This window comes from Bubalus kerabau, chromosome 10 (assembly GCF_029407905.1).
Source record: "Bubalus kerabau isolate K-KA32 ecotype Philippines breed swamp buffalo chromosome 10, PCC_UOA_SB_1v2, whole genome shotgun sequence".
Lineage (NCBI taxonomy): Eukaryota > Metazoa > Chordata > Mammalia > Artiodactyla > Bovidae > Bubalus > Bubalus kerabau.
Genome location: NC_073633.1, coordinates 74,928,365 through 74,952,565, shown reverse-complemented (window position 1 = coordinate 74,952,565; position 24,201 = coordinate 74,928,365). Strand labels below are relative to the sequence as shown.

Genomic DNA, 24,201 nt, shown 5'->3' with positions numbered 1-24,201 from the left:
TACTGGAGTGGGTAGTCACTCCATTCTCCAGGAGATCTTCCTGATCTAGGGATCAGACCGAGTCTCCTGCATTACAGGTGGATTCTTTTACCATCTGAGCCTCCAGGGAAGCCAACTCTCACTGCTTAGTTAGGCTGTTTTCAAACCTGGGGCCTCTTGTGCCACTGTGGCCTTCTGGTTAATGGGACAGGTCTGGAGATCAGAAAGCCTGATTTTCACAGAAGGACCTCCCTAGTAGCTGATATATTCATTGCCACACAAGAAAGGAAGCGTTGTTTTCATCCTGACATCAGTGTAATCCATGGCTGTCCAGCTTCTCACCCCCTTGCTACCTATTAAATGGATGTCTCCAACCATTCCAGTCACAAAAGAGATAACGCCCTGGGACCCAGTCATTCCTTAGCAATTTTGAAATCACAAGCAATATGCTTGCTGAACATCAGCAATGTAAATGTGTATTCTCTGCACTTCTGTCTGCAGTAGCTGTCTTGCAATCAACAGATACCTGATTATTAGTGTCTCTCTAGGTGATGAGCAAAACTAAACCATTGCCATTCTCTTATTAGTTTACAGCTGTTAAGACTTCCATCAAGGTTTATGGTTTATTTTATTCCATGTACAGCATCGTACTGCTTTGAGAGATTTTTTTTTTCCAGTAAAAGCTGAAACTCTAGATTTTTATATGAACTCTCTCAAACATTGTATGTTGGCAACCAACTTAAAAAAAAAAAACCCAAACACTACACGGGCCAACCGAGACATGCCTGCGAGCTGCCAATTTATGATTTCTCATGTATGCCTTTGCCTCATTGCCCAGGATGGTTTGTATTTTCTTGTCATGAAATAAGAAGTGATACTGACCTGTCACTCCTAACAAGACCCCAGCAGCCTGATTTCACCATCAGACCAATTTGTGGAGATCGGCAAGTTCTGTTTTTAGTTACCTGTGGCACTTTCTGTTGCCTGAAACCTGAGGAACTAAAAGGTTGACAGTTGTCCCAAATGTGTCACTGACACACTGGGGAAATCTGAGCAATCTCATGGAGATGTCAGGTGTGCACAACTGTGTCCTGGCTCTGGGATCCCTGGACTATAATGACAGGTCTCATTTGGGACTCCTAGTAGTGCTTTCAGAGGCTGCTGAGTGAACAATAGCAAACAGAAGGCTTGGCAGCAGGGAGATCCCTGTAGGTGAGGCTAATGTTGTGCTTATCTGGTCTTCCCCTGAACCACCTCAACCTGGGCTCCAGACATAGAAGGCTGATTGGCATTTGGAGGAAAAATGTGAAATTCTATAATTGGACAACAGTTAGTATTTAGTTTTACTGAAGGACAAAGGACCACTGTTCTGCTGTTTGCTTTGTTGCTGCTAAATTGTCTTATGTAACAGTGATGCTAATGAGGAACGTTCTGCATCTCATACAGTAAAACTGAATCAGGACATTCCAGGTATTGTTGTTCAGTCACTAAGTCGTGTCCAACTCTTTGCAACCCCATGGACTGCAGCATGCGAGGCTTCTCTGTCGTTCACCATCTCCCTGAGCTTGCTCAAACTCATGTCCATTGAGTCGGTGATGCTGTCCAACCAACTCATCCTCTGTTGTCCCCTTCTCCTCTTGTCTTCAATCTTTCCCAGCATCCAGGAAAGATTGAACTTTTCCAATGAGTTAGCTCTTCACATCATATGGCCAAAGTATTAGAGCTTCAGCATCAGTCCTTCCAATGAATATTCAGGGTAGATTTCCTTTAGGATTGACTGGTTTGATCTCCTTGCTGTTCATGGAACTCTCAGAGTCTTCTCCAACACCACAGTTTGAAAGCATCAATTCTTCAGTGCTCAGCTTTCTTTATAGTCCAACTCTCACATCCATACATGACTACTGGAGAAACCAAAGCTTTGACTATATGGGCCTTTGTCAACAAAGTGATACCTCTACTTTTTAATGTGCTGTCTAGGTTTATTATAGCTTTTCTTCCAAGGAGCAAGCATCTTTTACTTTCATGGCAGCAGTCACCATCATGACACAAAACACACTCAGAACAAGTGACTGAAGGGAATGTAGTAAGGGGACTAGAAAGTGGGTCGGGGCTATGGGAAAGAAACCAACAGGGAATAGTGAAGCAGGGAGCTGCTTCTGCCTGTGGACGTGAAGTGACCAGGGGAGCAAATGGCTTCCCAGGAAGAAGCTGTGACTCTAGGAGGGGTCCACCAAATTGGAGTTGTGGTCCTAGAAGAGCACGAGTACTGACGGTCATGCCCCAGGGGAGTGATCTCTCGCTCCTCCTTCCTCCTGTCTCCTACCAAAGCCTCATGTGGGCCAATCCCAATAGAAACTGGAAGGTTAGGGAGCCCAGTTCACTAGGTCCCCAGAGCTCTGTCTCTGGGAGCACAGTAGGATGGGAGAGTGAGTATGAAGGGGGAAATGTGGAATATCCAGCACACTTGCCAACTCTTAGGTCCTTTAATTACATTTCCCTGGTATCTGTGTCAGCTCATTTCTAATAGGCATTAGTATGGTGCCCAAATTATTAATGATCTATGTAACTTTTCTGAAAAAGGACTCAGGAGAAAAGAGGCCCAATTTAAGTTACAGAGCTCTGATTATGTTATGAATTTCTGTGCTGTTTTCAAAGGGTACATGTGGAGCTGTTAGAGTGAACAGTGAGAGCCAACACATAAGCCAGAGTCCCAGACATCTGCCTTCCTGCACCGTGTTTAAAATAATGCTTCTGATTTGAATGGCTTTTAAATCATGGATTCATTTTTTCAGTTCACCACAGGCTTCATTCAGTTCAGTCGCTTAGTCGTGTTTGACTCTCTGCGACCCTATGGACTGCAGCACACCAGGCCTCCCTGTCCATCACCAACTCCTGGAGCTTACGCAAACTCATGTCCATTGAGTTGGTGATGCCATGCAAACATCTCATCCTCTGTTGTCTCCTTGTCCTCATGTCTTCAATCTTTCCCTGCATCAGAGTTTTTTTCAATGAGTCAGTTCTCCACATCAAATGGCCAAAGTATTAGAGTAAGCTTCAGCATCAGTCGATTCAATGAATATTCATGACTGATTTCCTTTAAGATTGACTGGTTTGATCTCCTTGCAGTCCAAGGGACTCTCAAGAGTCTTCTCTAACACCACAGTTCAAAAGCATCAGTTCTTTGGTGCTCAGCCTTCTTTATGGTCCAACCCTCACATCCATACATGACCACTGGAAAAACCATATGTTTGACTATATGGACCTTTGTTGGCAAAGTAATGGCTCTGCTTTTTAATATGCTGTCTAGGTTGGTCATATCTTTTCTTCCCAGGAGCAAGCATCTTTTAATTTCATGGCTGCAGTCACCACCTGCAGTGATTTTGGAGCCTAAGAAAATAGTGTGTGTCACTGCTTCCATTGTTTCCACATCTATTTGCCATGAAGTGATGGGACCAGATGCCGCAATCTTAGTGTTTTGAATGTTAAGTTTTAAGCCAGATTTTTCACTCTCCTCTTTCACTTTCATCAAGAGGCTCTTCAGTTTTTCTTTGCTTTCTGCCATAAGGATGGTGTCATCTGCATATCTGAGGTTATTGACATTTATCCCTGCAATCTTGATTCCAGCTTGTGCTTCATCCAGCCCTGCATTTTGTATGATGTATTCTGCATATAAGTTAAATAAGCAGGGTGACAATATATATTCTTGTCATACTCCTTTCCCAATTTGGAACCAGTCTGTTGTTCCATGTCTGGTTCTAACTGTTGCTTCTTGACCTGTACACAGATTTCTCAGGAGGCAGGTAAGGTGGTCTAGTATTTCCATCTCTTGATGAATTGTCCATAGTTTCTTGTGATCTACACAGGCAAAATTTGGGCATAATCAGTAAAGCAGTAGATGTTTCTTCTGGGATTCTCTTGCTTTTTCTATGATCCAACAGATATTGGCAATTTGATCTCTGGTTCTTCTGCCTTTTCTAAAACCAGCTTGAACATCTGGAAGTTGGTGGTTTACGTATTGTTGAAGCCTGTCTTGGAGAATTTTGAGCATTAATTTGCTAGTGTGTGAAATGAGTGCAATTCTGCAGTAGTTTGAAGATTCTTTGGCATTGCCCTTCTTTGGGATTGGAATCAAGCTGACCTTTTCCAGTCCTGTGGCCACTGCTGAGTTTTCCAAATTTGCTGGCATATTGAGTGCAGCACTTTCACAGCATCATCTTTTAGGATTTGAAATAGCTCAACTGGAATTCCATCACCTCCACTAGCTTTGTTCATAGTGATGCTTCCTAAGGCCCACTTGATTTCACATTCCAGGATGTCTGGCTCTAGGTGAGTGATCACACCATCATGGTTATCTGGGTCATGAAGTTCTTTTTTGTATAGTTCTGTGCATTCTTCCCACCTCTTCTTAATATCTTCTGCTTCTGTTAGGTCCATACCATTTCTGTCCTTTATCGAGCCCATCTTTGCATGAAATGTTCCCTTGGTATCTCTTATTTTTTAGAATAGATCTCTAGTCTTTCCCATTCTATTGTTTTCTTCTATTTCTTTGCATTGATCTCTGAGGAAGGCTTTTATATCTCTCCTTGTAATTCTTTGGAACTCTGCATTCAGATGCTTATATCTTTCCTTTTCTCCTCTGCTTTTCACTTCTCTTCTTTTCTTAGCTATTTGTAGGACCTCCTCAGGCAGCCATTTTGCCTTTTTGCATTTCTTTTTCTTGGGAATGCTCTTGATTACTGCCTCCTGTACAATGTCACAAACCTCTGTCAATAGTTCTTCGGGCACTCTATCAGATCTTATTCCTTAAAGCTATTTGTCACTTCCACTGTATAATCATAAGGGATTTGATTTAGGTCGTACCTGAATGGTCTAGTGGTTTTCTCTATTTTCTTCAATTTAAGTCTGAATTTGGCAATAAGGAGTTCATGACCTGAGCCACAGTCAGTTCCTGGTCTTGTTTTTGTTGACTGTATAGAGCTACTCCATCTTTGGCTGCAAAGAATAAAGTCAATCTGATTTTTGTATTGATCATCTGGTGATGTCCATGTGTAGAGTCTTCTCTTGTGTTGTTGGAAGACAGCGTTTACTATAACCAGTGCCTTCTTTTCAAACAGGCTTCATTACTCCCTAATGTTATGACAGTTCTTTATGTTTCTGCTTGGCTGTTAAATTCCATTGAGATTATGACCCTAAATCTAAACCTTAGAGGAGTAGTTTTCAGAGTGAGTCCAGTATTACTGGGAACCTTTTAGAAATGCAGATTATCAGACTCCACTCCAGGTATACTGTATCAGGAACCTTGAGAATGGGGCAAGTAAACTGTTTCAACAAACCTTCAGGGACCTTCTGCTGGAGACCCTGATGCTGGGAAAGATTGAAGCCGGGAGGAGAAGGGGATGACAGAGGATGAGATGGTTGGATGGCATCACCGACTCAATGGACATGAGTTTGAGTAAGCTCCAGGAGTTGGTGATGGACAGGGAAGCCTGACGTGCTGCAGTCCATGGGGTCGCAATGAGTTGGATATGACTGAGTGACCGAACTGAACTGAGGGACCTTCTGATGCTCACTGAAGTCTGAGACACACTGCTCTAGAGGTTAGGACCCTATTCTGTCCTATAGGGCACATTCACTCTGGATCTGTAGCTTTCATATTCCTTCCCACACAGTAGCTCCACATCCTGGCTCAAGTCCTTCAGGAAGCTGGCCTCTTAGCAGTGGTTTGGGGATGATTCTTACTCATTTATTATTGCTAGAATTATTTACTGATTTGAAATCTTTGCACTGCCAGTATCATTTTAAAAGGTCCATGAAAGGTGGAAGTGAAACCCAAAAGCCAATACTGTTGGGTCCTATGTGTGACATCCCTGTGTTAGGCTGGTAAAATACTGTAATGAAATAGATCTGAAAAATTCTAAAGCTTGAGAGCATGACCTAGTAGGCATGAAGGATATACAGGAATAAACTTCTGAAAATAAGAATATACTGTCCCACTGTGGGCCTGCTGTCTGCTTGGTAAACCTGAGCTCTAGAAGTGTTTACCCAGCCAAGCAGTAAAGAGAAAAAGCAAAACCTAACCTGGTTTGGTCCCTGGTTCCTCAAGCCTTTTTACCCTGGATTCCTAGAGACTAATTGCCTTGGGAAAACAGACAGAAATAAGACCCTCAAGGGTAAAAAGACTCCTCCCAGCTCCTGCTCTCTCTCCCCCTACTCATGGTCCCAGTGACTGGCTGTGAGCCCCAGAGGCTCTTGAGGGATTTGAGGTGCCTGAGAGGACAGTGACATTTTAACAGTGACTGGGTGTCCATGGACAAGTCTTGCTGCTTCTGTGGATGTGAATCTGCAGAAACGAGAGGCCTGAAAGCGCTACTCCAGTATTCTTTGACTACTTACATGTGACAGGATTGGTCTTCCCAATTTAATTTTCAGTAAAACTGTTGCTGAGACCATCTTCCATGCAGAAGAAAGTTGGTAGTTCAAACTGTCGCATGTTGGCCAAGTAGATGCATTAATTTTCTATTTCTGCTTTCATAAATTATCCCATAATGTACAGCTTACAACAACATATTATTCCACAGTTTCTGAGAGTCAGCAATCTGAGAATGGATTAATTGGCTGATTCTGGCTCTGGGTCTCTCATGAGACCGTAGTCAAAATGTTTGATGTCTTGATTGGGCTTGAGGATCTGCTTTCGAACTTACTCATGCTGGCAGGAGGCTTCAGTTTGTTGCTCCATGGGCCTCTTCTCAAAAGACTTCTCACATAGGGCAGCTGTCTTCCCCCTGAGTAGATGATCTGATGAAGAAAAACGAGTAAGACAGCGTCGTTGGCACCCTAATCTCCAAAGTGACATACCTTCAATTCTACTGTATTCTACTGGTCATACAGGCCAACTCTAGTGCAGAGTGGGAGGGGACTGCATAAGAGGGTGAACACGGGGAGACAGGGACCATTGGGGATCATCTTGGAGGCTGGTTACAACTGTGGACCATGTAATTGCTTTTGGATTACTTCACAGATTATGATTGGTTTAGCTCTAAGAACAGCTGAGAACTGTGAATGTAGACCCAGCAGGAACTGGTCGAGAACCAAAATCTTTTTTGCTGATTGCGATGCCTTCGAATCTATTCTAGGCACTGCTTTGGGATGTTCTGTTTACACACTACTACAACAGCATGAGCCGGTCATCTGTGCACATACATATGCCTGAAGGGAGCCGCCTACAAGAGCTCACCAGCCAAAGAGACTTTGTTAATTGTATTGTATTTACCCTTTTGGGCCAGACCTATTCCCTCCAGTTGAGCTCCATTTTCCCAGGGTGCTTAAGCATATTTGATAATCTCTCACAAGCCAACAAGCATCTTCTGAGCCCTTTTCTGTTAGCCTTGCCGAGCGGAGACACAGAGCTCCACACATTTCCAGTGGGCCTGACTTTTGGTGATGTGGAATCGACAACTTTGCTTACAACTGACTAGCTCACTACTTCCTGCTTCTTCAACTAGCTTCTTGGAGTCACTTTAATTTTTATAGTAGATCTGCTTCATCATGAAAGTAATTTTTTTCGTGATTATTTTCCAAAAGCACTTTATTCTTATTTTGAGGGGAGAGTTTATTAAGTGAAGACATTGATTTGTCACTTAATTGTTTATTTTTCTCACATTTAAGTAAATGATGATGTTAAAGCTGAGGTCCATACCCTCAGTTATGTGCCCTTCAATTCACAGAGGAAGAACGCAGGCAGTGGTTAGATGCCTAGTCTCCAGGACTAGATCATTTAGGATCAAATCGTGATTCTGCCATTTACCACAAGTGAGACCTTGAAAAAGACACTTAACTCCTCTGTGCCTCAGGCTCCTCACCTGTAAAATGGGAACCCTAACACCACCTGGCCCATAAGCAGTATCTAGGTCACAGGAAACACTGTATAAGAATTAGCTCCTCTTGTTATTTAACTCTGGCTGCTCTCTTTGAGGTCTCTGAGTGGCAGAGATGCAGCTCAGGGTAGGACGTTACATACTAGAACTGCTGTGACCCCAGGGATGCTTCTTGGCTTAGGCTATCTACAAATCTTCTTTTTTCCCTTGCTGCAGCTTCAGGGACTTGGCCTGCTTCCTTTTTTTTTAATTTTAATTTCTAAAATTTTCCAAAGTCTTCACCATTGCATTTTATTTACTCATTTAAAAATTTATCTTATTGAAATGTAGTTGATGTACAATGTTGTCTTAATTTCTACTATACAGAAATGTAATTTAGTTATACATATGTACACATACATTTGTATATGTATACACATTTTTCATATTCTTTTCCATTATGGTTTATCACAGGATATTGAATACAGTTCGCTGTGCTATCCAGTAGGACCTTGTTTATCCATTCTATGTATATCAGTTTGCATCTACTAATCCCAAACTCCCATTCAATTACTCTCTTCCCACCTGCCCCCCCACCCCCACTTCCTTTCCTTCAATTCTCCAATCCCTTTGTCTCTTAGGATTCCTTTCCACTTGTGACCAAGGCTTCACACCTCTTTGTTGTCTTGGAGGCCAGGTACATGATTTCTGCTCATTTTACGATTTCCTTGCTAACCACTCCAGGAAAACAGTCCCAAACCTAGAGAAGGTAGAAAGCCAAGGAAATCCCCCTGAATTCGTATGATTGGAGATTCTGCCTTGTTGTCACTTGGCTTCCTGTGTGATGATCCCTAGAAGTTCAGCAGTCTCATCTGTTCTCTTTCCTAAGGAGGAATGCCAGACCCTCTCCTCATCTCCTCCTCCTCTCTGGGTCTTCCTGACTCCTTTCTGCCTGAAGACTCTGCTTCTAGATTTACAGACCTAAAACATTCAAGTAGGGAACAAGGGACAGAAGCTAGGGCATTTATTTATTAGAAATATATATTGAGTGTTACACACTGGGCACATTTCTAGGGGTTGCTCGCTTGTCTGTTTTGCATTTGGGGCTGCAACATCCAGATCAGCAGCTTATTGGCCACTGCATTAGGTTTCATGACCTTTAGCATCCTTTCAAAGAACCTTGGAAACGAGTCATATCTGGATTTATACTGATCTCAGTTTAGGAATCGGAGAAGGCAATGGCATCCCACTCCAGTACTCTTGCCTGGAAACTCCCATGGATGGAGGAGCCTGGTGGGCTGCAGTCCATGGGGTCGCAAAGAGTCAGACACGACTGAGCGACTTCACTTTCACTTTTCACTTTCATGCATTGGAGAAGGAAATGGCAACCCACTCCAGTGTTCTTGCCTGGAGAATCCCAGGGACGGAGGAACCTGGTAGACTGCCATCTATGGGGTCACACAGAGTCGGACATGACTAAAGCAACTTAGCAGCAGCAGCACCAGTTTAGGAATTGGTGTTTAAATTAGCATTTCTCCAAAGAAGACATACAGATGGCTAACAAACACATGAAAAGATGCTCAACATCACTCATTATCAGAGAAATGCAAATCAAAACCACTATGAGATACCATTTCACACCAGTCAGAATGGCTGCGATCCAAAAGTCTACAAGTAATAAATGCTGGAGAGGGTGTGGAGAAAAGGGAACCCTCTTACACTGTTGGTGGGAATGCAAACTAGTACAGCCACTATGGAGAACAGTGTGGAGATTCCTTAAAAAACTGGAAATAGACCTGCCTTATGATCCAGCAATCCCACTGCTGGGCATACACACTGAGGAAACCAGAAGGGAAAGAGACACGTGTACCCCAATGTTCATTGCAGCACTGTTTATAATAGCCAGGACATGGAAGCAACCTAGATGTCCATCAGCAGATGAATGGATAAGAAAGCTATGGTACATATACACAATGGAGTATTATTCAGCCATTAAAAAGAATACATTTGAATCAGTTCTAATGAGGTGGATGAAACTGGAGCCTATTATACAGAGTGAAGTAAGCCAGAAAGAAAAACACCAATACAGTATACTAACGCATATATATGAAATTTAGAAAGATGGTAACAATAACCCTGTGTACAAGACAGCAAAAGAGACACTCATGTATAGAACAGTCTTATGGACTCTGTGGGAGAGGGAGAGGGTGGGAAGATTTGGGAGAATGGCATTGAAACATGTAAAATATCATGTATGAAACGAGTTGCCAGTCCAGGTTCGATGCACGATACTGGATGCTTGGGGCTGGTGCACTGGGACGACCCAGAGGGATGGAATGGGGAGGGAGGAGGGAGGGGGGTTAGGATGGGGAACACATGTATACCTGTGGTGGATTCATTTTGATATTTGGCAAAACTAATACAGTTATGTAAAGTTTAAAAAAAAAAATTAGCAACCAATGATGTGTTCTTAAATGTAAAAAAGAAAAAAAGCAAAGCTATCAGGAAGCCCCTGGGAACCCTGACAGATAAAGTTTCCATTTTATTAATACCTGCTATTTTCTTTTTACTAAAGGAGCTTCTTTCCTCTCTAATTAATTGTTGAGCATCTCAAATACATGCAAACATGCAAAGAAATTTATTGTAGGCCTGACAAATACCACTGTTGCTGTGACAAGCACTGAATCAAAGTTGTTTCAACACAGATGTTCCCACTTGATAAAGAGGCACTTAAAATAATGAATTGGAACATCTAGAAAGCTTACATGTTTGGCATCAGTTTTATTTATAAAGTATTAGGAGAACAAATATTTTCTATTAAATCATAGCTAACTGCTTCTCCCTTCATAGAGAGGCTTTTATCTGAGATGGTTAGTGCATTTAATGGATACTAAGATATAAAATGCTCTTATAAAATGATGCTGAATGACAGCTATGATCTCTGTTTTGAATAGGGAAGAATGGAGTCACCAAGGAAAAAAGGCAACTTGCCTGTGTTTTCATAATCATAGAAGCTCTTTCACATTAAATATCTACCATGTGTCCTGTATGCTATTAACAAGCTTCATGTATATTTCCATTTGATTCCCTAAAAACTCCATGAATTGGTTCAACAATTGAGACTAAGAGAAGTTAGGTAACTTCTTCAAAGTGTTACAGTAACTTACCCAAGCTCTCTCACTGTGCTCAGTTCAGTTCAGTCGCTCAGTCGTGTCCGACTCTTTGTGACCCCATGAATCGCAGCACGCCAGGCCTCCCTGTCCATCACCAACTCCCGGAGTTCACTCAGACTCACGTCTATCAAGTCAGTGACGCCATCCAGCCATCTCATCCTCTGTCGTCCCCTTCTCCTTCTGCCCCCAATCCCTCCCAGCATCAGAGTCTTTTCCAATGAGTCAACTCTTCGCATGAGGTGGCCAAAGTATTGGAGTTTCAGCTTTAGCATCATTCCTTCCAAAGAACACCCAGGGCTGATCTCCTTCAGAATGGACTGGTTGGATCTCCTTGCAGTCCAAGGGACTCTCAAGAGTCTTCTCCAACACCACAGTTCAAAAGCATCAATTCTTTGGGACTCAGCCTTCTTCACAGTCCAACTCTCACATCCATACATGACCACAGGAAAAACCATAGCCTTGACTAGACGCACCTTTGTTGGCAAAGTAATGTCTCTGCTTTTGAATATGCTATCTAGGTTGGTCATAACTTTCCTTCCAAGGAATAAGCGTCTTTTAATTTCATGGCTGCAGTCACCATCTGCAGTGATTTTGGAGCCCAAAAAATAAAGTCTGACACTGTTTCCACTGTTTCTCCATCTACACTGGGCTATATGTAGTCAATTGGAGGCAAACATAGAACTGAAACTTTCTTGGCACCTAAGCCTATGGTTCTTTACCTAATTATTTTAGCATGTTTTAAAGCCTCCAGTTTCCTAGAATAATAAATTACCTAACAGTGTGAATATGCTAACTAAATCTGAGTCAGGGCCTGATTTCTGAGTCAGGGCCTGATTTTTTTTAATAAATTTATTTTTAATTGAAGGGTAATTGGTTCATAATATTGTGTTGGCCTCTGTCATACATCTACGTGAGTCAGGCGTAGGTTTACTATGTCCCCACCCTCTTGAACCTCCCTCCCACCTCCCATCTGTTCCCCCACCAGATTTTTACAGAGCCCTGGTTTGAGTTTCCTGAGTCATACAGCTAATTCCCATTGGTTGGTTATCTATGTTACATGTGGTAGCATATATGCTTCCATGTTACTCTCCATTTGTCCCACCCTCCCCCTCCTCTGCCCTGCCTGTCTCCATAAGTCTGTTCTCTATGTCTGTGTCTCCATTGTTAGAGCCTGAATTCTGAGTCAGGACTGCTGCCTATATGAAGAACTATTCTGTCCCAGAGGGTAGCATGAACTTTCTATAGCTGCACAGAATCTCCTGGAGATTCTCCATGACACAGTGGAGAAAAGCAAGGACCAGCATAAATCCTGTATTGCGGGGGAGAGGTAGTGGTAGAGGGGAAATGATACATATATGATATTGTGACAATCTTTCTAGCAATCTTTAGCCTGAGGTGGTAGGGTAAATTATATCACACTCAAAAAACCCAAAACCACTAATTGCAATGTGTATTGTTAATATAGAAAGTTAATTGTTAATATAGAAAGTTCATGAACAGAAGAAACAGACCCACAGCATGGGACAGCCTTCCATTCTACGTACATCTAAAATTGATGTATCAGAAGGATCAGTGCTGTCCTTCACTGAAGAGACAACATCCTAACAAGATGAAGCTGTGGTGGAAATCTTGTGCCCCTTCCTACTCCATCCTTGAAAAGTTTGAAAACTAGAAAAAGACACACTTGAAAACTAATATGGAAAAGACTTGTTGAGGTCCTTTAATGGACTGGAACCTGGTGGCCCAGAGTCAACGATGAGAAAGTGGAAGAAGGAGAGAGGCTAATATTTCCTGGGTTATGCAGCCAGCTTCGTGTTCCAGGAAATCAGCCAGAAATACAGAGATAGAGAGAGAGAAAGACAGACAGACACGGGGACCAAAGCTCTGATGGAGCAAAGGTGTTTTAACCAACATGGTGTGGGCACATATATACTGTCTTGCTGCTGCTGCTGCTAAGTCACTTCAGTCGTGTCTGACTGTGTGACCCCAGAGACGGCAGCCCACCAGGCTCCCCCGTCCCTGAGATTCTCCAGGCAAGAACACTGGAGTGGGTTGCCGTTTCCTTCTCCAATGCATGAAAATGAAAAGTGAAAGTGAAGTTGCTCAGTCGTGTCCGACTCCCAGCGACCCCATGGACCGCAACCCACCAGGCTCCAATGCCCATGGGATTCTCCAGGCAAGAGTACTGGAGTGGGGTGCCATTGCCCACTCCGATACACTGTCTTACAAGGTAGTTATTCTCAGATAAAGATGAAAATTCCAGACTTACAAAACATAGGCAATCCATATTAGAGAGAGTTGTAAACAGTAGTTTTACCGTATGGTTCATAAAAAGGAAGAAGGTACTTATCACTATATAGAAAAACTAACGAAGGAAGTGCCTGGATTCCTCAGTCCCGGGAGAGGCTTGCCTCTCAATTCCTGAATATTCAGGAATTAATAAGGAACAGAGGATTCCTGTCAGATCCAGAACAGCACACAGGAAGCCTCCTGTCAAATGCTTCCTGACAGCTTGGCAGAGAAGGAATCAAGGTACATAAAGGACTGTGTTCTTGTTGTGTCCTCACATGGTGAAAGGGGCAAAGGAGCACTCTGGGATCTCTTTTATAAGGGCACTAATTTCATTCACAAGGGCTCCATCCTCATGACCTAATCACTTCCCAGTGGCCTCTTTGAAGTTTACACTAGGTCATGTCTGACTCTTGCAACCCCGTGGATTGTACGGAGCCTAGCAGGCTCCTCTGTCCACAGGATTTCCCAGGCAAGTATACTGGAGTGGATTGCCATTTCCTTTGCCAGAGGATCTTCCTCACCCAGGGTTTGAGTCCTGGTCTCCTGCATTGACAGGTGGATTCTTTACTGACTGAACCATCATCAGGGAAGCCCTGTTAGGGGGACACAAATACTCAGGCTGGAGAAGGGAATGGCAATCCACTCCAGTGTTCTTGCCTAGAGAATCCCATGGACAGAGGAGCCTGACAGGCTGTGGTCTATGGGGTCGTGAAGAGTAGGACATGACTGAGTGGCTAACACACAAATACTCAGTCTATAGTAACAGCTTGAGGAGGAGGTACAAGGACTGAGAAGGTGAAGAGAAGCCAGAGAAGGTCCAGAGCATGGAGCAACAGTGTATGGTTGTGTTTGGAACAAGTTTTATAGGTGACCTTTGTGAATTGCAACCCCTATAGTGATGTCACACACACTCTGCTGCAACCCCTCCTTACCACTGTGGGTTTCACAATGTGTCTGGATATTGAAGCCCTGAGTTAGGTCCTTAGATCACTCGGATAAAAAGTCCCGATGACCTGTTGTTCTGTCTTACAGACTACCCCGCAGAATGCTCGATGAGGATACACACCTGTCAGTCTTCTGTGCCTCCATGCTCTTGGCACTATGGCCCTCATCTCTCCAAAGAGAGCAGGCACTCAACTATTTGTTGGACCACATACAATTCTAGAAAGAGATTATTTATCAATTATTTAATTTTTAAAAGGCAGAATAGAGGTGGTTCAGTGTCAGTTCACCCTTTCTGATACACCTTGACCTACACTGAATTGACAGGGTGACTACAGACAGTGGAGAGAGACATTTCCAGAGTGACTCAAGTCATTAATGAGTTTAGTAGTTGGGGCCACCATGGAGTGCAGAATCAAGGGCTGTAATGATACATTAACATGTCCTTTGCTGTGGAGGCATTTTGGCTTCATCAGCAGATCTTGAAGTTAGCTAGATTGCTGGGAGCTCAGAAACTTTCCCTGCTTTGCAGCTTCCTCTTATGGATTGAATGACATCTGCCAAAAATTCAGTGTCAAAGTCCTAAGCCCCAGGACCTCAGAGTGTGACCGTACTTGGAAACAGTGTTGTTGCAGATGAAATTAGTACAAATGAGGCCGTATTGGGGTAGGGTGGCCCCTAATTCATTATGATTGTTGTCTTTATAAAAAGGGGAAATTTGGACACACACAACACTCTGTGAAGACAGAGGCAGGGATCAGGGTGACACCTGTACAAGCCAGAGAATATCAAACATTTAGCAAGCCACCAGAAACGAGAGGGCAGGCCTGGAGCAGAGTCTTCCTCAGAGCTGTCAGAAGGAACCAGTTTTTAATCTCAGCCTGCTAGCCTCCAGGGCTATAAGACAATAAATTGCTTTTGTTTAAGCCACTCAGTTTGTGGTGCTTTGTTCCAGCAGCCCTAGCAAATGAACACACTAACCAAGAGTGGCCCCAGCTCTGGTAAGGTGCCACCTTGGGGGGACCTCTCTTGCGCACGCACAGTGGAGGCTGACATCACCTGCCCCCTGGCCTGTATTTGTTCAGAGCAAAGTTTGCAGGATATAGTTAAGGTCTCAATTAGGAAGGAGACATGTGTCATGTTTAGTCACTCAGTCACGTCTGACTCTGTGACCCCATGGACTGTAGCCTGCCAGGCTCCTCTGTCCATGGATATTCTCCAGGCAAGAATCCTGGAGTGGGTTGCCATTTCCTTCTCCAAGGGATCTTCCCAACCCAGGGATCGAACCCAGGTCTCCGCATTGCAGGAGGATTCTTGACCATCTGAGCCACCAGGGAAGCCCAGGAAGCAGACAGGGAAGCTAAATAAATTTGTTTCCAAGCATTTTATTTGGCATCTAGATTTGAGGTGATGAGAAGTGAATCAGACTCAGAGCTGAACTGCTCTCACTACAAGGTTGGACACGGAGCCAACAGCTTGGGTGGTGGTCCTAGGAGGCCTCCCCTCCTGTCCACCAGCCGTTCCCTCCACATTAACCTCAGGTGCAAAATCAGTGATGGTGAGCCTTGTTTCTCCTCAGTCACTTGGTTCTTCAGCAGGGAAAATAGTCTTTATTCTGCTGGGTCATCTATTTGCAATAGTCTCCCTTGTGACTTTTTTCCCCAGTGAGACCTGACCGTTTTCATTACACTGAAGTGCTCTTTCGTGCCTCTTTTTATTGGGCCATGAGGATACTGCAAGACCTTCAGGGCAGGGGTTCTACTATTATCTCTTCTCTCAAGCTCCAGTACACTGAACATATAATTTATTTAACAGTAACCATAAAAAGCCTTTGAAAGTAATCCTTGTAAATGGCTTTGTGACTTTTGTGATATTGAACTTCTAAAGGAATACGTACGTGAGATTTTTTTAATATATTGAAGGTAAATGCTTTTAACAGTCTGAAGAAGTTGCCTGCAATCTAAAAAAGTTACCCAGTGAAGAGGGAAATGCCTGGAGAAAAGTGTCAGTCTTCTGTGAGGTGGCATCAGCACTAAACACAGGAAAAGGGTGCTCAGAAAAATTGGTCTGGGTTTGAATTGTTTGCCAGATGAATTGTCAGCTTCGGTTCGGTGTTACAAGTCATTTCCCTTCTTCTTCTCAAGCTCATGATGACAGAGCCACAGCAGAGAAAAGATTTGCGTCTTCTTGGTGTAAGTCAGGACTTGGACAGTCAGTGCTGCTGATTTTGAGCAGCACTGGTTCTGCTGTGGAGGGTTACCATCCTGCGCGTTGCAGGATGTTTACCAGCATCCCCGGCCCCCACCCACTAGACGCTAGCAGCATCCTGCCCCCTAGAGTTGTGACAACCAAAAAAGTCTCCAAACTCAACTAAATGTCCAGAGAGGCAAAATCACCATCTGCTGAGAACCATGGATGTAAATGGCGGGGGATAGGGGAAATGTGCTACAAAAGCGTTGATTTTTTTATTCCTTTTGGGAGAAATGAGGACATACCATGGTTGGTTTCTAGTTACCAAGAGCAAGGTACCTGACTTAAAGGAGGAAACTGGGCAAGTCAGAAAAGAGCACAGAGTATCCCAATGCATGCACCTCAGGTTTCTTAGCATTATTTCTTGTTCCTGGTTTACTGATGGTCATTGAAATCTTAACCCTGTGGAACTCAAAATCAAGCTTGCAAAAGCTTTAGTTTCATCCACACTAAGCTTATGTATCTGATTTTACCCACTGGGAAAGAAGTTGGGTCCTGTCCTATTTGAGATTCATGTTAGAGACTCAGAGACCCTCCTTCCTGCCTATGGCTAGAATGCCATTCTTTGCTCTTGCAGCTCCTTTCCTGGAGTCCCCCAGGAAGCAAGGCTGCTTACATAGTCGGGTGCATCAGTCTGGTTTATTGTTTCCTCCAGGGGAAGAAACCTGCTCTCTGGCTGTTGCTGTGTTGTCCCTGCCTCCTGCTTTGCCAGGGAGGGTCCTACTCAACAACCCTTTTTTTTTTTTTTTTTCTTGACTCAAAAGGATGAGCCTCTCTCCCTTAGTGCTGCACTCACCCCACCCCTCCCAGCACCCTTGGGCCTGGTCTCCCAGAATGTTAAGCCAACAGGGCTGTCAGGTCACACTCATGCAGAGACATTTTCCTAAGCCACAGCTCCAATGGCAGGTCTAGTTACACACTGAGGCTGGACCTTGCTCCCCTTTCCACTATAAGGAGGATGCTCTCCCCACATCCAAGGAGCTGTCCGTTCCTCTTGCTGCCTGCGTGGTGGGGCTGGTACTCAGGTGCTCCTTTGATGACAGCACTCCTAGCATCCATTGCTGCTGCTGGCCCTCGTCCTTCCCAGCAGAGAAAATGGGCAACCTCACACACGCCAGTGCTGGCCAGGGGCACTGGTGGGGTTCATGTGTCTGGGGACAGTTTCCCAGTCCCTCTATTCTTGTTCCCACCCAGGATGACTCATTTCTCAGAATACCCAACTGGAGACTCCTCAATAAGCAAGTGCAAACCAGTAAACCAGTGTGATGCTGATATACTTGGTGAGCTCTGGGCTATTTAGTCTTATTAAACCATGTGTTCAGTTAGTCCACTGACCTTCTCTTAGCACCTATTATGTGTTAGATCCTGATCTAGTAGTGAACAAGCTTGACAAGCTCCCTGTCTTCATGAGCTTACACCTTAATGGGAGAGAGAGGCCATACACAAATAAGCACATCAATAAAAAAGATGATTTCAGAGTGTAATATGTGCCTAAACAAAGTCAACAAGGCAATGGATGGAATGTGACTGAGAGGGTAGCTACTTTAGGGAGAGGCTTAGAGAATCACCTCTGAGGTGGTGACATTTCATCTAACATCTGAAGGACTGTGAGTTCCCAGCAGTGCAAAGAGCTGGAGAAGAGTTCCAGGCACAGGGAACAGCCCATGGTAAGACTGTGACACTTGAACAAACTTGGCCAGTTTGAGAATACTACAGGGACCAGTGAGGGAGAGGGGTGCCATGAGATGGGGCTGGACAGGTGGGCAGGGGTCAGATCATGGAGGACTTTGAAAGCCAAAGAAAAGAGTCTAAGAGCAGGGAGGCCCCTGAAAGGATTTAAACAGCATGATCTGATCCACATTTTATAAAGACCACACTGGCTACTGTGTTGGAATGCAGTGCAGGAAGAAGACTGGAAGCAGAGAGATAGATTATATGGCAGACAAGGCTCAAGGTGATGGATGTGTGAAATAGGGTGATGGGTACAGAAATGGAGGAAAGTGGATGTATGTGAGGTACATATTTGATAGAATCAACCAAATTTGATACAAGGGGAGAGAGAAAAATGTGAACTGGTTGGATGATGTTATTTGTTAAGATGTGGAGGGGAGGAATGTATCTGGGGTGTTTAGAACATTCTAAGTAGACATAATATTAGATAAATTTACTTCTCATTAAATATGGTATAATCAGCATTTCTAGGATGATCATTACTACTACAAACAACTGTAAATCTTCTGGAAAAATGAAATTATCCACTGAGCATGAGCTATTTTGTTGTTGATGTGAAGTCATCCCTGAAGGTGGGGTGTCTTTTACATGAGCACCCACTCTTCGGTGCAGACACCTTTATCAACAATGGCAGGAGCTGAGCATAGAAAGAAATGGTGATTGCAACCAAGGGTAAATAGGAGTTTATCTTGGTAAGTTTAAAAATCACCCCCCATTTCACCTTAGAAAGGGACCTTATTGCTGTTTCATTTATTAATGGGCAACTGTGGGATAAACTAAGAAAGTAAGGCTATTAAACGCTAATGAAGCGCTAAGGTCAAGCATTCTGGGTATGCAGACAATCCAGAAATAGAGTCTGCCTGTTTGTGCTAACACAATGATGATTTGTGTTTATAGATTAGAATTGATTGTGTAGTTCCTAATGGAATGTCCAAATAAAAAAATCTTTCAGTTCAGTTCAGTAGCTCAGTTGTGCCTGACTCTTTGCGACCCCGTGAATTGCAGCACGCCAGGCCTCCCTGTCCATCACCAGCTCCCGGAGTTCACCCAAACTCATGTCCATCGAGTTGGTGATGCCATCCAGCCATCTCATCCTCTGTCGTCCCCTTCTCCTCCTTCCCCCAATCCTTCCCATCATCAGGGTCTTTCCCAATGAGTCAACTCTTCGCATGAGGTGGCCAAAGTACTGGAGTTTCAGCTTCAGCATCAGTCCCTCCAATGAACACTCAGGACTGATCTCCTAGGATGGACTGATTGGATCTCCTTGCAGTCCAAGGGACTCTCAAGAGTCTTCTCCAACACCACGGTTCAAAAGCATCAATTCTTTGGTGCTCAGCCTTCTTCACAGTCCAACTCTCACATCCATACATGACCACTGGAAAAACCATAGCCTTGACTACACAGACCTTTGTTGGCAAAATAATGTCTCTTCTTTTTAATATGCTATTTAGGTTGGACACAACTTTCTTTCCAAGGAGTAAGTGTCTTTTAATTTCATGGCTGCAATCACCATCTGCAGTGATTTTGGAGCCCCCCAAAATAAAGTCTGACACTGTTTCCACTGTTTCTCCATCTATTTCCCATGAAGTGATGGGACCAGATGCCATGATCTTAGTTTTCTGAATGTTGAGCTTTAAGCCAACTTTTTCACTCTCCTCTTTCACTTTCATCAAGAGGCTTTTTAGTTCCTTTTCACTTTCTGCCATAAGGATGGTGTCATCTGCATATCTGAGGTTATTGATATTTCTCCCGGCAATCTTGATTCCAGCTTGTGCTTCTTCCAGCCCAGAGTTTCTCATGATGTACTCTGCATAAAAGTTAAATAAGCAGGGTGACAATATACAGCCTTAACATACTCCTTTTCCTATTTGGAACCAGTCTGTTGTTCCATGCCCAGTTCTAACTGTTGCTTCCTGACCTGCATATATGTTTCTCAAGAGGCAGGTCAGGTGGTCTGGTATTCCCATCTCTTTCAGAATTTTCCACAGTTTATTGTGATCCACACAGTTAAAGGCTTTGGCATAGACAATAAAGCAGAAATAGATGTTTTTCTCAAACTCTCTTGCTTTTTCCATGATCCAGCGGATGTTGGCAATTTGATCTCTGGTTCCTCTGCCTTTTCTAAAACCAGCTTGAACATCTGGAAGTTCATGGTTCATGTATTGCTGAAGCCTGGGTTGGAGAATTTTGAGCATTACTATATTACTAGCATGTGAGATGAGTGCAATTGTGCGGTAGTTTGAGCATTCTTTGGCATTCCTTTCTTTGGGATTGGAATGAAAACTGACCTTTTCCAGTCCCGTGGCCACTGCTGAGTTTCCCAGATTTGCTGGCATATTGAGTGCAGCACTTTCATAGCATCATCTTTCCGGATTTGGAATAGCTCAACTGGAATTCCATCACCTCCACTAGCTTTGTTTGTAGTGATGCTTTCTAGGACCCACTTGACTTCCCATTCCAGGATGTCTGGCTCTAGGTGAGTGATCACACCATCGTGATTATCTGGATCGTGAAGATCTTTTTTGTCCAGTTCTTCTGTGTATTCTTGCCATCTCTTCTTAGTATCTTCTGCTTCTGTTAGGTCCATACCATTTCTGTTCTTTATCAAGCCCATCTTTGCATGTTATGTTCCCTTGGTATCTCTAATTTTCTTGAAGAGATCTCTAGTCTTTCCCATTCTGTTGTTTTCCTCTCTTTCTTTGCATTGATCGCTGAGGAAGGCTTTCTTATCTCTCCTGGCTATTCTTTGAAACTCTGCATTCAGATGCTTATATCTTTCCTTTTCTCCTTTGCTTTTCACTTCTCTTCTTTTCACAGCTATTTGTAAGGCCTCCTCAGACAGCCATTTGCTTTTTTGCATTTCCTGTACAATGTCATGAACCTCTGTCCATAGTTCATCAGGCACTGTATCAGATCTAGTCCCTTAAATCTATTTCTCACTTCCACTATATAATCATCCTGAAATCATATTTTAGTGGAACAGAGGCTCATAAGCCTAGAAGTTACTTACATTCACCTCTTTGAAGACGGTACTATTCCTCAGTTAATTTACCCAGGAGAGTGCTGCTTATCTTCATAAAGATGTCCATGTCTTTCATAAACAACATCCAAAGAGGTTCATAAATTGTTGCATATAAATAGGTAGTATTTCACTCTATGTAACAACTATAGTCTTAAAATTTTGTGATTTTTTTTTTTTACTTAAATCATGTTTTAATTGTACCATAGAATATTGACATTTAAATGAACTGTGGGTTGAATCACTTTTTAGTAATTCCTAGCTTAGCCATTTTGTGCAGAGAAGGCAATGGCACCCCACTCCAGTACTCTTGCCTGGAAAATCCCATGGACGGAGGAGCCTGGAAGGCTGCAGTCCATGGGGTCGCTGAGGGTCAGACACAACTGAGCGACTTCACTTTTACTTTTCACTTTCATGCATTGGAGAAGGAAATGGCAACTCACTCCAGTGTTCTTGCCTGGAGAATCCCAGGGATGAGGGAGCCTGGTGGGCTGCCATCTATGGGGTCGCACAGGGTCAGACACAACTGAAGTGACTTAACAGCAGCAGCTTATCCATTTTGTGAGTTTGTATACTTATGTATTAAGTTTTCTTGAAATAGGTCACAATTGTAATTGGCTAGTGACAAATCTTCAACCAGAAAACGTGTCTACCTTTCCTCCTCTGTTATTCTGGAGGGTGTTTTTGTTTTGTGGTTGGTTCTCTGCTGTCTAGGGTTATCCTGTCTGAAATGCTCTCCTTTATAATGAAGAAGCAGGCCCAGAGAGATTAGGCTCCCCTGGCGGTCCAGGTCCCTAGCATTTGATTCTGGGGCTGTCTCTGTTGACTTTGATAAGGTTTTCAGTGAAACTTCTTTGGTGGTTCAGAAGGTAAAGCGTCTGCCTGCAATGTGGGAGACCGGGGTTTGATCCCTGGATCGGGAAGATCCCCTGGAGAGGGAAATGGCAACCCACTCCAGTACTCTTGCCTGGAAAATCCCATGGACGGAGGAGCCTGGTAGGCTACATACAGTCCAAGGGGTCATGAAGAGTTGGACACAGTTGAGCAACTTCGCTTTCCTTTTCAGTGAAACTGAGAGGCAGGGTTATTTCACCACCTTATTTTGAAAATAGTCTGTTTATAAACACAGCTTGTCAATGATCACATTTCCTCTGAATAAATAATTAAGATGAAAAGGGGCTTTCTATATTAAATAGAATGAGGCTTACATTGTACAGCTAACTCAACTATCTTTGTTTCCTCTCTAAGCCTAGTTAGTATTTGTTAACAGGACATCTGTTTCTTTATAGCACTGTATAGATTTTCACTTTTGTGATAATGCCTTCTAGCCAGAAAAAAAAAAAAAAGACTTTTAAAAGACCAGAAAGTCATTATATGATACCCTAATGAATAACTCATTAGCTAGTTAATTCATGGCTCACATAAACTGTTTTCTGTCACTTCATAAATTCCACAGTGTATTGACTGTCTGTCTTTAGTAAGTCTGTGTGAGTTCTATTTTTATGTTACTATCATTTGTATAATTCCATCTGATTTCTTTTGAGTCTTGGGTGGCTCTTTTTAAGGACTGAACATAAAAATATTTATCTTTTCTAGATACTATTTCAGTAGAGATAATCTGTGTGAACCAAACTTCTGGGAAATATATTATCCAAAATGATACAGCTGAGCTTTGTGTGATTCTATTTACTGTACAACCTTAGTTGTTTTACTTAACTTCTCTGGGTCACAGTTTTTCCATTTGTAAAATAGGGATAATATCTCACTGAATAAGGAACAAGTAAAATATCCTTTTAATGCTCTGACATAGTATTTGGCACATTTAAAAAGGTGTTACTGGAATTTTGGGGCTGGAAGGGACTAGTACCTAAAGCAAAAAGCATTACTGTAAGTCATCACCTAAGAGGTGGAAAATGCTTAAGTCTGCAAATCGTTCAAGCTCCCTGTGTCCATGTGTTCTCTTGACTTGAAGCTTTCTGGCATTTCTTAGCCCTTTCTAAGTGCTAGAGGCTTTTTCAAAGTTCTGGCTTAGTACTTTTGTGATTAGGGTTTAGGTGGGCAGAGATGGATTTTCTATCTTTCCCTTGTTTACTCAGTGGGATTCATGAAATTTGAGTTGCCAAGATGTCAGGAGGACTGTGAAGTCAAGATATTGGAAACACATGGGTCCATCTGGAACATTTACAGTGTATGTCAGAAGATTCTTTTCTTTAACCTGTATTTTGGTGAACTGTAAACTGAACATAAAACAACATAACATTTTATAGATAGAAACCAATCTCAATCAGAAGATACTACAGTAATATGGTGGTGGGGAAATGGCGATTTTTCTGTGAATCTTCTGTCTTGCTGTCTTCCGTCATAGCTCAATCAATAAGGAATCTGCCTGCAATGCAGGAGACCTGGGTTTGATCCCTGGGTTGGGAAGAGCCCCTGGAGAAGGAAATGGTCACCCACTCCAATATTCTTGCCTGGAGAATTTCATGGACAGAGAAGCCTGGCAGGTTATAGTCCATAGGGTCACAAAGAGTTGGACATGACTTAGTGACTAAGCCACCAGCACCACTTGTTAATGGCCTTGTTAATTTATAACAGGTTAAAGAGGATGAGAAGATGGTTTCACAAAAGAAAAGTGAGCAAAGGGATAGCTTGTGTTATTCCTGAGGGATAGCTTGTGTCATTTTGGGCAGGAAGCAGCCAGTGTAGTGATTCGTGGGCATCTCTCTTTGTCTCCTGTCAGGTCAAACTCTGTGTAATTGACTTAGTCTTGAGGTTGTTTTTTCAGATTGGTTTCTAAGTGCTGGCAATAGCTGATTAGGCCATATTTCATCAACTTGCCTTGCTTGGGGCTGTTGACATGGTCCTGACCAGTTCCTGTACAGGTGACAGATCCCGAACTCAAACTGGGTTCAGAAAAGAACAGAAACAAAATTTACTGGGTTCAAAACTGAAAAGTCCAGGG

General features: G+C 43.1%; 1 protein-coding gene across 30 annotated transcripts in view; it reads left to right on the top strand.

Annotated features, from left to right (window-relative positions):
* SLC35F4 (solute carrier family 35 member F4) overlaps positions 1-24,201 on the top strand; it is a 353,130-nt gene that overhangs the window by 240,511 nt on the left and 88,418 nt on the right. Inside the window, exon 3 of one of the 30 annotated variants that reach the window (XR_008699476.1) lies at positions 7,113-8,356. The exons of the other annotated variants lie outside the window; for them this stretch is intronic. The gene's annotated coding sequence lies outside the window, so the exon portion shown is untranslated. Of the gene's footprint in view, positions 1-7,112; positions 8,357-24,201 lie in introns of those variants that run through there. 30 annotated transcript variants of the gene reach the window in all.